The 16700-nt window shown below is 67.9% G+C and overlaps 1 non-coding gene across 1 annotated transcript; it reads left to right on the top strand.

Moving 5' to 3' along the window:
- The first annotated feature begins 6520 nt into the window (after positions 1–6520).
- On the top strand, positions 6521–6639 carry LOC127041915 (5S ribosomal RNA). Its single transcript, XR_007771771.1, has one exon. It is a non-coding gene; the product is annotated as a 5S ribosomal RNA (ribosomal RNA).
- The last annotated feature ends 10061 nt before the right edge of the window (positions 6640–16700 follow it).

Here is a 16700-nt window from a genome sequence, read left to right as displayed (position 1 = left end):
CCGCTCGGGGCTCACCCTCCTCGGCCGCGGAGGGCGACTTGACCCCGGTCTCCTGGATCTCTCACAAGGAAGGGTGTTTGGATCCCAAATTTTCCCCAGGGCTTCCGGGTGCTGCAGGAAGGTTCCCCCGGTCGCCGGAGCGAAGAAAATCAATTTTTTCTCCAATCTCCATCGGGACTTCCGAGACCGGGTCCCCGCCGCCCGGCAAGACGCTCGGGGCTCACCCTCCTCGGCCGCGGAGAGCGACTCGACCCCGGTCTATTGGATCTCGCACACGGAAGGGTGTTCGGATCCCAAATTTTCCCCAGAGGCTCCCGTCGCCGCAGGAAGGTGCCCCCGGTCCCCGGAGCGAAGAAAAACAATTTTTTCTCCAGTCTCCATCGGGACCTCCGAGACCGGGTCCCCGCCGCCCGGCAAGCCGCTCGGGGCTCACCCTCCTCGCCCGCGGAGAGCGACTCGCCCCGGTCGTTTGGATCGGGCACATGGAAAATTTTTACAAAATTTCACCGGAGGCTCCGGGCACTGCTAGAAGGTCCCCCCGGTCCCTGGAGCCAAAAAAAAAATTTTTTTTCCAAATAAGGATCGGGACCACCGTGACCGGGTAGCCGCTTCCAGGCAAGCCGCTCAGGGCTCACCCTCCTCGCCCGCGGAGAGCGACCCGCCCCGGTCGTTTGGATCGGGCACATGGAAAATTTTTACAAAATTTCACCGGAGACTCCGGGGACTGCTAGAAGGTCCCCCCGGTCCCTGGAGCCAAAAAAAAATTTTTTTTTCCAAATAAGGATCGGGACCACCCTGACCGGGTAGCCGCTTCCAGGCAAGCCGCTCAGGGCTCACCCTCCTCGGCCGCGGAGAGCGACTCGACCCCGGTCTATTGGATCTCGCACACGGAAGGGTGTTCGGATCCCAAATTTTCCCCAGAGCTTCCGGGGGCTGCAGGAAGGTTCCCCCGGTCCCCGGAGCGAAGAAAATCAATTTTTTCCCCAATCTCCGTCGGGACTTCCGAGACCGGGTCCCCGCCGCCCGGCAAGACGCTCGGGGCTCACCCTCCTCGCCCGCGGAGGGCGACTTGACCCCGGTCTCCTGGATCTCGCACACGGAAGGGTGTTTGGATCCCAAATTTTCCCCAGAGGCTCCCGGCGCCGCAGGAAGGTTCCCCCGGTCCCCGGAGCGAAGAAAATCAATTTTTTCCCCAATCTCCGTCGGGACTTCCGAGACCGGGTCCCCGCCGCCCGGCAAGCCGCTCAGGGCTCACCCTCCTCGGCCGCGGAGAGCGACTCGACCCCGGTCTATTGGATCTCGCACACGGAAGGGTGTTTGGATCCCAAATTTTCCCCAGAGGCTCCCGGCGCCGCAGGAAGGTGCCCCCGGTCCCCGGAGCGAAGAAAATCAATTTTTTCCCCAATCTCCGTCGGGACTTCCGAGACCGGGTCCCCGCCGCCCGGCAAGCCGCTCGGGGCTCACCCTCCTCGGCCGCGGAGGGCGACTTGACCCCGGTCTCCTGGATCTCTCGCAAGGAAGGGTGTTTGGATCCCAAATTTTCCCCAGAGGCTCCCGGCGCCGCAGGAAGGTGCCCCCGGTCCCGGGAGCGAAGAAAAACAACTTTTTCTCCAGTCTCCATCGGGACCTCCGAGACCGGGTCCCCGCCGCCCGGCAAGCCGCTCGGGGCTCACCCTCCTCGGCCGCGGAGAGCGACCCGCCCCGGTCGTTTGGATCGGGCACATGGAAAATTTTTACAAAATTTCACCGGAGACTCCGGGCACTGCTAGAAGGTCCCCCCGGTCCCTGGAGCCAAAAAAAAAATTTTTTTCCAAATAAGGATCGGGACCACCGTGACCGGGTAGCCGCTTCCAGGCAAGCCGCTCAGGGCTCACCCTCCTCGGCCGCGGAGAGCGACTCGACCCCGGTCTTTTGGATCTCGCACACGGAAGGGTGTTCGGATCCCAAATTTTCCCCAGGGCTTCCGGGGGCTGCAGGAAGGTGCCCCCGGTCCCCGGAGCTAAGAAAATCAATTTTTTCCCCAATCTCCGTCGGGACTTCCGAGACCGGGTCCCCGCCGCCCGGCAAGCCGCTCGGGGCTCACCCTCCTCGGCCGCGGAGGGCGACTTGACCCCGGTCTCCCGGATCTCTCACAAGGAAGGGTGTTTGGATCCCAAATTTTCCCCAGAGGCTCCCGGCGCCGCAGGAAGGTGCCCCCGGTCCCCGGAGCGAAGAAAAACAATTTTTTCTCCAGTCTCCATCGGGACCTCCGAGACCGGGTCCCCGCCGCCCGGCAAGCCGCTCGGGGCTCACCCTCCTCGGCCGCGGAGAGCGACTCGACCCCGGTCTTTTGGATCTCGCACACGGAAGGGTGTTCGGATCCCAAATTTTCCCCAGAGCTTCCGGGGGCTGCAGGAAGGTTCCCCCGGTCCCCGGAGCGAAGAAAATCAATTTTTTCCCCAATCTCCGTCGGGACTTCCGAGACCGGGTCCCCGCCGCCCGGCAAGCCGCTCGGGGCTCACCCTCCTCGGCCGCGGAGAGCGACTCGCCCCGGTCGTTTGGATCGGGCACATGGAAAATTTTTACAAAATTTCACCGGAGGCTCCGGGCACTGCTAGAAGGTCCCCCCGGTCCCTGGAGCCAAAAAAAAAATTTTTTTTCCAAATAAGGATCGGGACCACCGTGACCGGGTAGCCGCTTCCAGGCAAGCCGCTCAGGGCTCACCCTCCTCCTCCGCGGAGAGCGACCCGCCCCGGTCGTTTGGATCGGGCACATGGAAAATTTTTACAAAATTTCACCGGAGACTCCGTGCACTGCTAGAAGGTCCCCCCGGTCCCTGGAGCCAAAAAAATAATTTTTTTTCCAAATAAGGATCGGGACCACCCTGACCGGGTAGCCGCTTCCAGGCAAGCCGCTCAGGGATCACCCTCCTCGGCCGCGGAGAGCGACTCGACCCCGGTCTATTGGATCTCGCACACGGAAGGGTGTTCGGATCCCAAATTTTCCCCAGAGCTTCCGGGGGCTGCAGGAAGGTTCCCCCGGTCCCCGGAGCGAAGAAAATCAATTTTTTCCCCAATCTCCGTCGGGACTTCCGAGACCGGGTCCCCGCCGCCCGGCAAGCCGCTCGGGGCTCACCCTCCTCGGCCGCGGAGAGCGACTCGCCGCGGTCGTTTGGATCGGGCACATGGAAAATTTTTACAAAATTTCACCGGAGGCTCCGGGCACTGCTAGAAGGTCCCCCCGGTCCCTGGAGCCAAAAAAAAAAATTTTTTTCCAAATAAGGATCGGGACCACCGTGACCGGGTAGCCGCTTCCAGGCAAGCCGCTCAGGGCTCACCCTCCTCGCCCGCGGAGAGCGACTCGACCCCGGTCTTTTGGATCTCGCACACGGAAGGGTGTTCGGATCCCAAATTTTCCCCAGGGCTTCCGGGTGCTGCAGGAAGGTGCCCCCGGTCCCCGGAGCTAAGAAAATCAATTTTTTCCCCAATCTCCGTCGGGACTTCCGAGACCGGGTCCCCGCCGCCCGGCAAGCCGCTCGGGGCTCACCCTCCTCGCCCGCGGAGGGCGACTTGACCCCGGTCTCCTGGATCTCTCGCAAGGAAGGGTGTTTGGATCCCAAATTTTCCCCAGAGGCTCCCGGCGCCGCAGGAAGGTGCCCCCGGTCCCCGGAGCGAAGAAAAACAACTTTTTCTCCAATCTCCATCGGGACCTCCGAGACCGGGTCCCCGCCGCCCGGCAAGCCGCTCGGGGCTCACCCTCCTCGGCCGCGGAGAGCGACCCGCCCCGGTCGTTTGGATCGGGCACATGGAAAATTTTTACAAAATTTCACCGGAGACTCCGGGCACTGCTAGAAGGTCCCCCCGGTCCCTGGAGCCAAAAAAAAAATTTTTTTCCAAATAAGGATCGGGACCACCGTGACCGGGTAGCCGCTTCCAGGCAAGCCGCTCAGGGCTCACCCTCCTCGCCCGCGGAGAGCGACTCGCCCCGGTCGTTTGGATCGGGCACATGGAAAATTTTTACAAAATTTCACCGGAGACTCCGGGCACTGCAAGAAGGTCCCCCCGGTCCCTGGAGCCAAAAAAAAATTTTTTTTCCAAATAAGGATCGGGACCACCGTGACCGGGTAGCCGCTTCCAGGCAAGCCGCTCAGGGCTCACCCTCCTCGGCCGCGGAGAGCGACTCGCCCCGGTCGTTTGGATCGGGCACATGGAAAATTTTTACAAAATTTCACCGGAGACTCCGGGCACTGCTAGAAGGTCCCCCCGGTCCCTGGAGCCAAAAAAAAATTTTTTTTTCCAAATAAGGATCGGGACCACCGTGACCGGGTAGCCGCTTCCAGGCAAGCCGCTTGCGGCTCACCCTCCTCGGCCGCGGAGGGAGAATTGACCCCGGTCTTTTGGATCGGGCACTTGGAAGATTATAACACTTTCTGCAAGGAGACTCCGGACACTGCCGGGAGGTCACCCCGGTCCCTGGAGCAAAGAAAGGGAAAATTCTCGAATAAAGGCTCCGGTCCTCCGAGACCGGGTCCCCGCCGCCAGGCAAGCCGCCCGGGGCTCACCCTCCTCGTTCGCGTAAAGAGACTTGCCCTCCGTCGTCTGGATCGGTTCGATGGGAGTCAGCGCCTGCTGAAATGCTGCCCTCCTGTGGAACAAGGTGAGATTAACTCGGGACCAACCGGCCAGCAGGTCAACCCGGTTCTCCAATCGGCCACCGGGTCTACCCGGTTCTCCAATCGGCCACCGGGTCTACCCGGTTCTCCAACCGGCCACGAGGTCAACCCGGTTCTCCAACGGGCCACGAGGTCAACCCGGTTCTCCAACGGGCCACCAGGTCAACCCGGAGCTCCGACCGGGCACCAGGTCAACCCGGTTCTCCGACCGGCCACCAGGTCATCCCGGAGCTCCGACCGGCCACCAGGTCAACCCGGTTCTCCGACCGGCCACCAGGTCAACCCGGAGCTCCCACCGGCCACCAGGTCAACCCGGTTCTCCGACCGGCCACCAGGTCAACCCGGAGCTCCGACCGGCCACCAGGTCAACCCGGTTCTCCGACCGGCCACCAGGTCAACCCGCAGCTCCGACCGGCCACCAGGTCAACCCGGTCCTCCGAACGGGCACCAGGTCTACCCGGTTCTCCGACCGGCCACCAGGTCAACCCGGTTCTCCGACCTGACACTAGGTCTCCCCGGAGCTCCGACCGGCCACCAGGTCAACCCGGTTCTCCGACCGGCCACCAGGTCAACCCGGAGCTCCGACCGGCCACCAGGTCAACCCGGTTCTCCGACCGGCCACGAGGTCAACCCGGAGCTCCGACCGGGCACCAGGTCAACCCGGAGCTCCGACCGGCCACCAGGTCAACCCGGTTCTCCGACCGGCCACGAGGTCTCCCCGGAGCTCCGACCGGGCACCAGGTCAACCCGGAGCTCCGACCGGGCACCAGGTCAACCCGGTTCTCCGACCGGCCACCAGGTCAACCCGGAGCTCCGACCGGCCACCAGGTCAACCCGGTCCTCCGAACGGGCACCAGGTCAACCCGGTTCTCCGACCTGGCACTAGGTCTCCCCGGAGCTCCGACCGACCACGAGGTCAACCCGGAGCTCCGACCGGGCACCAGCTCAACCCGGTTCTCCGACCGGCCACCAGGTCAACCCGGAGCTCCGACCGGCCACGAGGTCAACCCGGAGCTCCGACCGGCCACCAGGTCAACCCGGTTCTCCGACCGGCCACCAGGTCAACCCGGAGCTCCGACCGGCCACCAGGTCAACCCGGTTCTCCGACCGGCCACCGGATCAACCCGGAGCTCCGACCGGCCACCGGGTCAACCCGGTTCTCCGACCGGCCACCGGGTCAACCCGGAGCTCCGTCCGCCGGAGGGTGAACCGGGTGGACCTGGTGGCCGGCGGGCGAACCGACCACCAGGTACCCCCGGAGCCCCGACCGCCGGAGGGAGAACCGGGTAGACCTGGTGGCCTGGAAGGGACTTGGAAAAATATTTCGCCGAGACCGCCGCCTGGGGAACGACTTTGAAGACGCCCAGGGCTCACCCTCCACGACCGCGGACAACGACTTGCCCCCGGGCGTTTGGATCGAGCACATGGGAAATTTTAGCAAATTTTGCCCCGAGGCTCCAGGCACTGCTGGAAGGTAACCCCGTTCCCCGGCGGAGTAAATTTAAAAAAAAAAAAAAAAAAGGATCGGGACCTCCGAGACCGGGTCCCCGCCGCCCGGCAAGCCGCCCGGGGCTCACCCTCCTCGGCCGCGGAGAGCGACTTGAACCCGGTCGTTTGGATCGGGCACCTGGAAGATTTTAATTTTTTTTTTTTTTTTTTTTTTTCCAAATTTTGCCCACAGACTCCAGGCGGTGCTGGAAGGTCACCCGGGTCCCCGGAGCAGAAATTTTTTTTTCCCTCCCTACTTCTTCATCGTTTCTTCTCTCTCTCCCCAAATTGGCCCGAGACCGTTGCGGTCGGGCAGGCCATATGCGTCGGCGGCGGTGGAGGCGGGGGCCGTGAAGCGGACGAGGAGGCGCGGAGCCGGGTGCCTACGGCCATACCGGACCGAAAGCCCCCGATCCCGTCCGATCTCGGAAGGTAAACCGTCCCGGGCCTGGCTAGTACTTGGATGGGTGACCGCCTGGGAATCCCAGGTGCCGTAGGCAGCTTTTCCCGGTCCCGGCCGGCTCCCTCCTTTTCCGGGCAGGGAGGGAGGGAGGAAGGAACCGGGGCGGGGGACGAAAAGCAGCCTCCTCGCCCCCGAGTTCCCCCCCGCCCGAGGGACCGGAGGGACGGACGGCGGGGACCGGGGTCCCAGGGGCCGACTCGACCGAGGACCCGGGATTCTCAAACTTTCAGGGGGAGACCCGGGGCCCCGGAGGGACCGGCCCGGACCCCTACGGAGCCTCTGAGCCCGGCCCCCGGCTCGCAGGACCGCCCCGAGCGCCCCCGCGGCAGAGCAGGCGAGGCCTGGCCCGGCTTGAGTTCGACGGGTGGGTGGCTCCCCCGGGCTCCCACCACGGAGGACTCACCGCTCCCAAAATCTCAGGGGGGGACCCGGGGTCCCGGGCGGACTCGCCCGTACTCCTTCGGGGCCTCTGAGCCGGGGCCTCGGCCCCCAGGACCGCCCCGAGTCCCCTCGCACCGGCCCAGCGGAGGCCTGGCCTGGCCTGAGGACGGCGGGTGTGTGGCTTCCCCCGGCTCCCTCCACGGAGGACCCACCGCTCCCAAACTCTCAGGGGGAGTCCCCGGGCTCCGAGCGGACTCGGCCGGACCCCTTCGGGGCCTCTGAGCCGGGGCCTCGGCCCGCAGGTCCGCCCCGAGTCCCCTCGCGGCGGCCCGGGCGAGGCCTGGCCTGCGCTAAGGACGGCGGGTGTGTGGCTCCCCCGGGCTCCCTCCACGGAGGACCCACCGCTCCCAAACTCTCAGGGGGAGTCCCAGGGCTGCGGGCGGACTCTCCCTGACCCCTTCGGGGCCTCTGAGCCGGGGCCTCGGCCCGCAGGTCCGCCCCGAGTCCCCCCGCGGGGGCCCGGGCGAGGCCTGGCCTGCGCTATGGACGGCGGGTGTGTGGCTCCCCGGGGCTCCCTCCACGGAGGACCCACCGCTCTCAAACTCTCAGGGGGAGTCCCCGGGCTGCGGGCGGACTCGCCCGGACCCCTTCGGGGCCTCTGAGCCGGGGCCTCGGCCCGCAGGTCCGCCACGAGTCCCCCCGCGGCGGCCCGGGCGAGGGCCTGGCCTGGCCTGAGGACGGCGGGTGTGTGGCTTCCCCCGGCTCCCTCCACGGAGGACCCACCGCTCCCAAACTCTCAGGGGGAGTCCCCGGGCTCCGAGCGGACTCGCCCGGACCCCTTCGGGGCCTCTGAGCCGGGGCCTCGGCCCGCAGGTCCGCCCCGAGTCCCCCCGCGGGGGCCCGGGCGAGGCCTGGCCTGCGCTAAGGACGGCGGGTGTGTGGCTCCCCCGGGCTCCCTCCACGGAGGACCCACCGCTCCCAAACTCTCAGGGGGAGTCCCCGGGCTCCGGGCGGACTCGCCCCGGACCCCTTCGGGGCCTCTGAGCCGGGGCCTCGGCCCGCAGGTCCGCCCCGAGTCCCCCCGCGGCGGCCCGGGCGAGGGCCTGGCCTGGCCTGAGGACGGCGGGTGTGTGGCTTCCCCCGGCTCCCTCCACGGAGGACCGAGGCCTCCCAAACTCTCAGGGGGAGTCCCCGGGCTCCGAGCGGACTCGGCCGGACCCCTTCGGGGCCTCTGAGCCGGGGCCTCGGCCCGCAGGTCCGCCCCGAGTCCCCCCGCGGCGGCCCGGGCGAGGCCTGGCCTGCGCTAAGGACGGCGGGTGTGTGGCTCCCCCGGGCTCCCTCCACGGAGGACCCACCGCTCCCAAACTCTCAGGGGGAGTCCCCGGGCTGCGGGCGGACTCGCCCGGACCCCTTCGGGGCCTCTGAGCCGGGGCCTCGGCCCGCAGGTCCGCCCCGAGTCCCCCCGCGGCGGCCCGGGCGAGGCCTGGCCTGCGCTAAGGACGGCGGGTGTGTGGCTCCCCCGGGCTCCCTCCACGGAGGACCCACCGCTCCCAAACTCTCAGGGGGAGTCCCCGGGCTGCGGGCGGACTCGGCCCGGACCCCTTCGGGGCCTCTGAGCCGGGGCCTCGGCCCGCAGGTCCGCCCCGAGTCCCCCCGCGGCGGCCCGGGCGAGGCCTGGCCTGCGCTAAGGACGGCGGGTGTGTGGCTCCCCGGGGCTCCCTCCACGGAGGACCCACCGCTCCCAAACTCTCAGGGGGAGTCCCCGGGCTCCGGGCGGACTCGGCCGGACCCCTTCGGGGCCTCTGAGCCCGGCCCCCCGCCCGCAGGTCCGCCCCGAGTCCCCCCGCGGCGGCCCGGGCGAGGCCTGGCCTGCGCTAAGGACGGCGGGTGTGTGGCTCCCCGGGGCTCCCTCCACGGAGGACCCACCGCTCCCAAACTCTCAGGGGGAGTCCCCGGGCTGCGGGCGGACTCGGCCGGACCCCTTCGGGGCCTCTGAGCCTTGGTCTCGGCCCGCAGGTCCGCCCCGAGTCCCCCCGCGGGGGCCCGGGCGAGGCCTGGCCTGCGGTAAGGACGGCGGGTGTGTGGCTCCCCCGGGCTCCCTCCACGGAGGACCCACCGCTCCCAAACTCTCAGGGGGAGTCCCCGGGCTCCGGGCGGACTCGCCTGGACCCCTTCGGGGCCTCTGAGCCGGCGTCTCGGACCGCAGGTCCGCCCCGAGTCCCCCCGCGGGGGCCCGGGCGAGGCCTGGCCTGCGCTAAGGACGGCGGGTGTGTGGCTCCCCGGGGCTCCCTCCACGGAGGACCCACCGCTCCCAAACTCTCAGGGGGAGTCCCCGGGCTGCGGGCGGACTCGGCCGGACCCCTTCGGGGCCTCTGAGCCGGGGCCTCGGCCCGCAGGTCCGCCCCGAGTCCCCCCGCGGCGGCCCGGGCGAGGCCTGGCCTGCGCTAAGGACGGCGGGTGTGTGGCTCCCCGGGGCTCCCTCCACGGAGGACCCACCGCTCCCAAACTCTCAGGGGGAGTCCCCGGGCTGCGGGCGGACTCGGCCGGACCCCTTCGGGGCCTCTGAGCCGGGGCCTCGGCCCGCAGGTCCGCCCCGAGTCCCCCCGCGGCGGCCCGGGCGAGGCCTGGCCTGCGCTAAGGACGGCGGGTGTGTGGCTCCCCGGGGCTCCCTCCACGGAGGACCCACCGCTCCCAAACTCTCAGGGGGAGTCCCCGGGCTCCGGGTGGACTCACCCGGACCCCTTCGGGGCCTCTGAGCCGGGGCCTCGGCCCGCAGGTCCGCCCCGAGTCCCCCCGCGGCGGCCCGGGCGAGGCCTGGCCTGCGCTAAGGACGGCGGGTGTGTGGCTCCCCCGGGCTCCCTCCACGGAGGACCCACCGCTCCCAAACCCTCAGGGGGAGTCCCCGGGCTCCTGGGCGGACTCGGCCGGACCCCTTCGGAGCCTCTGAGCCCGGCCCCCCGCCCGCAGGACCGCCCCGAATCGCCCCGCGGCGGCCCAGCGGAGGCCTGGCCCGGCCTGAGGACGGCGGGCGTGTGGCTTCCCCCGGCTCCCTCCACGGAGGACCCACGCCTCCCAAACTCTCAGGGGGGCTCCCAGGGCCCCGGGCGGACTCGCTCGGACCCTGCCGCCGGCCGTCGGCCCGCAGGACCTCCCCCGGTCCGTCCCTTCCGCCCTCGAGGCTGCCCGGGGCCAGAGCGGGCGTGCGGCTCCCCCGGGCGTCCCGCGCGGAGGACCCACGGCTCCCGTGCTATCGGGGGGAGTCCCGGGTGCCCGGGGGGACTCGGACGGACCCCGCGACCGGCCGTCGGCCCGCAGGATATCCCCCTGTCCCTCCTCCCCTCCCCCGCGGCGGCCCGCGCCAGGGCGGGAGTGTGGCTCCCCCCGGGCTCCGTCCGAAATTTGACGGGAGAACGCCGGAATTTCCCACCGGTCCCCGGAGGTAAAAAGCGGGCAGGGAAAAGTGGTGGGCAAATAAAGGAAGAAAGAAAAAAAAAAAAAACCGAAAAAAGGATCGGGCCCTCCGAGACCGGGTCCCCGACGCAGGGCGAGCCGCCCAGGGCGCTCCTTCCTCGGACGCGGAGAGTGACTCGCTCCCGGTCGTTTGGATCGGGCACACGGAGGAGCAGTGCTGCCCTCCTGTGGACAAACTTGAGATTACCTCGGGAAAGGGGACTTTGCCGATTCGGACAGCCAGCCGCTTCCCGGCGGTCGACCCGCTCCACGAGAGTTCGGCAGAGGACCGTGAAACCTCACCCCGGGGAGTCTTGGGGAACGGCCCGGAAGCCTGACCCCGGAGCGCCCGGGGTGGTGGGTGGGACGACACGGAAGCCTCACCCCGGAGAGCCTGGGGGACGGACGAACGGAAAGCCTTCCCCGGAGAGCCGGGGGACGATCCGGAAGCCTGCCCCGGAGAGCATGGGGGACGACCTGGAAGCCTTCCCCGGAGAGCTTGGGGGAAGACACGGAAGCCTTCCCGGACAGGCTGGGGGAGCACCTGCTTCTCTTCCCCGGAGAGCCTGGGGGACGACCTGGTAGCCCTCCCCGGAGAGCCCGGGGGAGCACCTGGAACTCTTCCCCGGAGCGCCTGGGGGACGGACGATCTGGAGGCCTTCCCCGGAGAGCATGTTGGACGACCTGGAAGCCTTCCCCGGACAGACTGGGGGAGCATCTGGAACACTTCCCCGGAGAGCCTGGGGGACGACCTGGTAGCCTTCCCCAGAGAGCCTGGGGGACGACCTGGAATCCTTCCCCGGAGAGCTTGGGGGACGACACGGAAGAATCCCCGGACAGACTGGGGGAGCACCTGCTTCTCTTCCCCGGAGAGCCTGGGGGACGACCTGGTAGCCTTCCCCGGAGAGCCTGGGGAGCGACCTGGTAGCCTTCCCCGGAGAGCCCGGGGGAGCACCTGGAACCCTTCCTCGGAGCGCCTGGGGGACGATCTGGAGGCCTTCCCCGGAGAGCACGGGGGACGACCTGGAAGCCTTCCCCGGACAGACTGGGGGAGCATCTGGAACCCTTCCCCGGAGAGCCTGGGGGACGACCTGGTAGCCTTCCCCGGAGAGCCTGGGGGACGACCTGGTAGCCTTCCCCGGAGAGCCTGGGGAACGACCTGGTAGCCTTCCCCGGAGAGCCCGGGGGAGCACCTTGAAGCCTTCCCCGGAGAGCCTGGGGGACGACCTGGAAGCCTTCCCCGGAGAGCTTGGGGGAAGACATGGAAGCCTTTCCCGGAGAGCCAGGGGGACGAGCTGGAAGCCTGGCCTGGCCTGGGGACGGCGGGTGTGTGGCTTTCCCCGGGCTCCGTCCGAAAGTTGACCGGAAAACGCCGGAAGGTCCCGCCGGTCCCCGGAGCTAAAAAGCGGGCAGGGGAGGGAAAAAAAAAAAAAAAAAAAAAAAAAAAAAAAAAAAACCGAAAAAAGGATCGGGCCCTCCGAGACCGGCTCCCCGCCGCAGGGCGAGCCGCCCAGGGCGCTCCCTCCTCGGACGCGGAGAGTGACTCGCTCCCGGTCGTTTGGATCGGGCACACGGAGGAGCAGTGCTGCCCTCCTGTGGACAAACTTGAGATTACCTCGGGAAAGGGGACTTTGCCGATTCGGACAGCCAACCGTTTCCCGGCGGACGACCCGCTCCACGAGAGTTCGGCAGAGGACCGTGAAGCCTCACCCCGGGGAGTCTGGGGGAACGGCCCGGAAGCCTTACCCCGGAGCGCCCGGGGTGGGACGACACGGAAGCCTCACCCCGGAGAGCCTGGCGGACGGACGAACTGGAAGTCTTCCCCGGAGAGCCTGGGGGACGATCTGGAAGCCTGCTCCGGAGAGCATGGGGGACGACCTGGAAGCCTTCCCCGGACAGACTGGGGGAGCATCTGGAACACTTCCCCGGAGAGCCTGTGCGACGACTTGGTAGCCTTCCCCGGAGAGCCCGGGGGAGCAGCTGGAACTCTTCCCCGGAGCGCCTGGGGGACGGACGATCTGGAGGCCTTCCCCGGAGAGCATGGGGGACGACCTGGAAGCCTTGCCCGGACAGACTGGGGGAGCATCTGGAACACTTCCCCGGAGAGCCTGGGGGACGACCTGGTAGCCTTCCCCGGAGAGCCTGGGGGACGACCTGGTAGCCTTCCCCGGAGAGCTTGGGGGACGACACGGAAGCCTTCCCGGACAGACTGGGGGAGCACCTGGGACTCTTCCCCGGAGAGCCTGGGGGACGACACGGAAGCCTTCCCCGGAGAGCTTGGGGGACGACACGGAAGCCTTCCCGGACAGACTGGGGGACGACCTGGTAGCCTTCCCCGGAGAGCCTGGGGGACGACCTGGTAGCCTTCCCCGGAGAGCTTGGGGGACGACACGGAAGCCTTCCCGGACAGACTGGGGGAGCACCTGGGACTCTTCCCCGGAGAGCCTGGGGGACGACACGGAAGCCTTCCCCGGAGAGCTTGGGGGACGACACGGAAGCCTTCCCGGACAGACTGGGGGAGCACCTGGGACTCTTCCCCGGAGAGCCTGGGGGACGACACGGAAGCCTTCCCCGGAGAGCTTGGGGGACGACACGGAAGCCTTCCCGGACAGACTGGGGGAGCACCTGGGACTCTTCCCCGGAGAGCCTGGGGGACGACACGGAAGCCTTCCCCGGAGAGCCTGGGGGACGACCTGGTAGCCTTCCCCGGGGAGCCTGGGGAACGACCTGGTAGCCTTCCCCGGAGAGCCAGGGGGACGAACTGGAAGCATGGCCTGGGCTGAGGACGGCGGGTGTGTGGCTTCCCCCGGGCTCCGTCCGAAAGTTGACCGGAGAACGCCGGAAGGTCCCGCCGGTCCCCGGAGCTAAAAAGCGGGCAGGAGGGAAAAAAAACCGAAAGAAGGATCGGGCCCTCCGAGACCGGGTCCCCGCCGCAGGGCGAGCCGCCCAGAGCGCTCCCTCCTCGGACGCGGAGAGTGACTCGCTCCCGGTCGTTTGGATCGGGCACACGGAGGAGCAGTGCTGCCCTCCTGTGGACAAACTTGAGATTACCTCGGGAAAGGGGACTTTGCCGATTCGGACAGCCAGCCGCTTCCCGGCGGACGACCCGCTCCACGAAGGTTCGGCAGAGGACCGTGAAGGCTCACCCCGGGGAGTCTTGGGGAACGGCCCGGAAGCCTTAGCCCGGAGCGCCGGGCGTGGACGACACGGAAGCCTCACCCCGGAGAGCCTGGGGGACGGACGAACTGGAAGCCTGCCCCGGAGAGCCCGGGGGTCGAGCTGGAAGTCTTCCTCCGAGCGCCCCGGGGGGACTGACGAACTGGAAGTCTTCCCCGGAGCGCCTGGGGGACGGACGACCCGGAAGGCTTCCCCGGAGCGCCTGGGGAACGATCTGGAAGCCTTCCCCGGAGAGCGTGGGGGACGACCTGGAAGCCTTCCCCGGACAGACCGGGGGAGCATTTGGAACACTTCCCCGGAGAGCCTGGGGACGGCCTGGTAGCCTTCCCCGGAGAGCCGGGGGGACGACCAGGAATCCTTCCCCAGAGAGCCAGGGGGACGAGCTGGAAGCATGGCCTGGCCTGAGGACGGCGGGTGTGTGGCTTCCCGCGGGCTCCGTCCGAAAGTTGACCGGAGAACGCCGGAAGGTCCCGCCGGTCCCCGGAGCTAAAAAGCGGGCAGGAGGGGGGAAAAAAAAAAAAAAAAAAAAAAAAAAAAAAAAAAAAAAAAAAAAAAACCGAAAGAAGGATCGGGCCCTCCGAGACCGGCTCCCCGCCGCAGGGCGAGCCGCCCAGGGCGCTCCCTCCTCGGACGCGGAGAGTGACTCGCTCCCGGTCGTTTGGATCGGGCACACGGAGGAGCAGTGCTGCCCTCCTGTGGACAAACTTGAGATTACCTGGGGAAAGGGGACTTTGCCGATTCGGACAGCCAGCCGCTTCCCTGCGGACGACCCGCTCCACGAAGGTTCGGCAGAGGACCGTGAAGCCTCACCCCGGGGAGTCTGGGGGAACGGCCCGGAAGCCTTAGCCCGGAGCGCCGGGCGTGGACGACACGGAAGCCTCACCCCGGAGAGCCTGGGGGACGGACGAACTGGAAGCCTGCCCCGGAGAGCCCGGGGGTCGAGCTGGAAGCCTTCCCCCGAGAGCCACGGGGGGACGGACGAACTGGAAGTCTTCCCCGGAGCGCCTGGGGGAGCACCTGGAAGCCTTGCCCGGACAGACTGGGGGAGCATCTGGAGCACTTCCCCGGAGAGCCTGGGGACGGCCTGGTAGCCTTCCCCGGAGAGCCGGGGGGACGACCAGGAATCCTTCCCCGGAGAGCTTGGGGGACGACGCGGAAGCCTTCCCGGACAGACTGGCGGAGCACCTGGGACTCTTCCCCGGAGAGCCTGGGGGACGACCTGGAAGCCTTCCCCGGAGAGTTTGGGGGACGACGTGGAAACCTTCCCGGAAAGACTGGGGGAGCCCCTGGGACTCTTCCCCGGAGAGCCTGGGGGACGAACTGGAAGCCTTCCCCGGAGAGCCTGGGGGACGAACTGGTAGCATTCCACGGAGAGCCAGGGGGACGAGCTGGAAGCCTTCCCCGGAGCGCCCGGAGGGGACGACACGGAAGCCTTCCCGGACAGACTGGGGGAGCACCTGGGACTCTTCCCCGGAGAGCCAGGGGGACGAGCTGGAAGCCTTCCCCAGAGAGCCTGGGGGAGCACCTTTGAAGCCTTCCCCGGAGAGCCTGGTTGACGACCTGGAATCCTTCCCCGGAGAGCCAGGGGGACGAGCTGGAAGCCTTCCCCAGAGAGCCTGGGGGAGCACCTTTGAAGCCTTCCCCGGAGAGCTTGGGGGACGATCTGGAAGCCATCCCCGGAGAGCCTGGGGGAGCACCTGGAAGCCTTCCCCGGACAGACTGGGGGAGCATCTGGAACACTTCCCCGGAGAGCCTGGGGACGGCCTGGTAGCCTTCCCCGGAGAGCCTGGGGGAGCACCTGGAAGCCTTCCCCGGAGACCCTGGGGGACGACCTGGAATCCTTCCCCGGAGAGCTTGGGGGACGACACGGAAGCCTTCCCGGACAGACTGGGGGAGCACCTGGGACTCTTCCCCGGAGAGCCAGGGGGACGAGCTGGAAGCCTTCCCCAGAGAGCCTGGGGGAGCACATGGAAGCCTTCCCCGGAGAGCCCGGGGGACGATCTGGAAGCCTGCCCCGGAGAGCCCGGGGGTCGAGCTGGAAGCCTTCCCCGGAGAGATTTGGGGGAGCACCTGGAAGATTTGCCCGGAGAGCCTGGGGGAGGACTATTAAGCCCCCCGGACCTGCCGGGGCTCGACTATTAAGCCCCCCGGACCTGCCAGGGGACGACTATTAAGACTCCCCGAACCTGCCGGGGGTCGACTATTAAGCCCCCCGGACCTGCCGGGGGTCGACTATTAAGCCTCCCCGGACCTGCCGGGGGTCGACTATTAAGCCCCCCGGACGTGCCGGGGGTCGACTATTAAGCCCCCCGGACCTGCCGGGGGTCGACTATTAAGCCCCCCGGACCTGCCGGGGGACGACTATTAAGCCTCCCCGGACCTGCTCCGGAGCGACTATTAAGCCCGCCCCGGAGTTCCACGGGGGCGGCGGTGCGCTGCCCTGGGTGTGGGGGGAAACGCGGCCCGAAAAGCAAAACGGCCACCAGGTCAACCCGGTTCTCCAACCGGCCACCAGGTCAACCCGGTTCTCCTTCGGAGGACCGGGTAGACCTGGTGGCCGGGAAGGGAACCGGGTTGACCTGGTGGCCGGGAAGGGACTTGGAAGTATTTTGCCCCGGACCTGCCGGGGGACGACTATTAAGCCTCCCCGGACCTGCCGGGGGTCGACTATTAAGCCCCCCGGACCTGCCGGGGGACGACTATTAAGCCTCCCCGGACCTGCCGGGGGTCGACTATTAAGCCCCCCGGACCTGCTCCGGAGCGACTATTAAGCCCGCCCCGGAGTTCCACGGGGGCGGCGGTGCGCTGCCCTGGGTGTGGGGGGAAACGCGGCCCGAAAAGCAAAACGGCCACCAGGTCAACCCGGTTCTCCAACCGGCCACCAGGTCAACCCGGTTCTCCTTCGGAGGACCGGGTAGACCTGGTGGCCGGGAAGGGAACCGGGTTGACCTGGTGGCCGGGAAGGGACTTGGAAGTATTTTGCCCCGGACCTGCCGGGGGTCGACTATTAAGCCCCCCGGACCTGCCGGGGGACGACTATTAAGCCTCCCCGGACCTGCCGGGGGTCGACTATTAAGCCCCCCGGACCTG

This window comes from Gopherus flavomarginatus (genome assembly GCF_025201925.1).
Source record: "Gopherus flavomarginatus isolate rGopFla2 chromosome 13 unlocalized genomic scaffold, rGopFla2.mat.asm SUPER_13_unloc_7, whole genome shotgun sequence".
NCBI classification, from domain to species: Eukaryota; Metazoa; Chordata; order Testudines; family Testudinidae; genus Gopherus; species Gopherus flavomarginatus.
The sequence above is the reverse complement of the archived record's forward strand: the minus strand, read 5'-3'. Positions and strand labels throughout refer to the sequence as shown.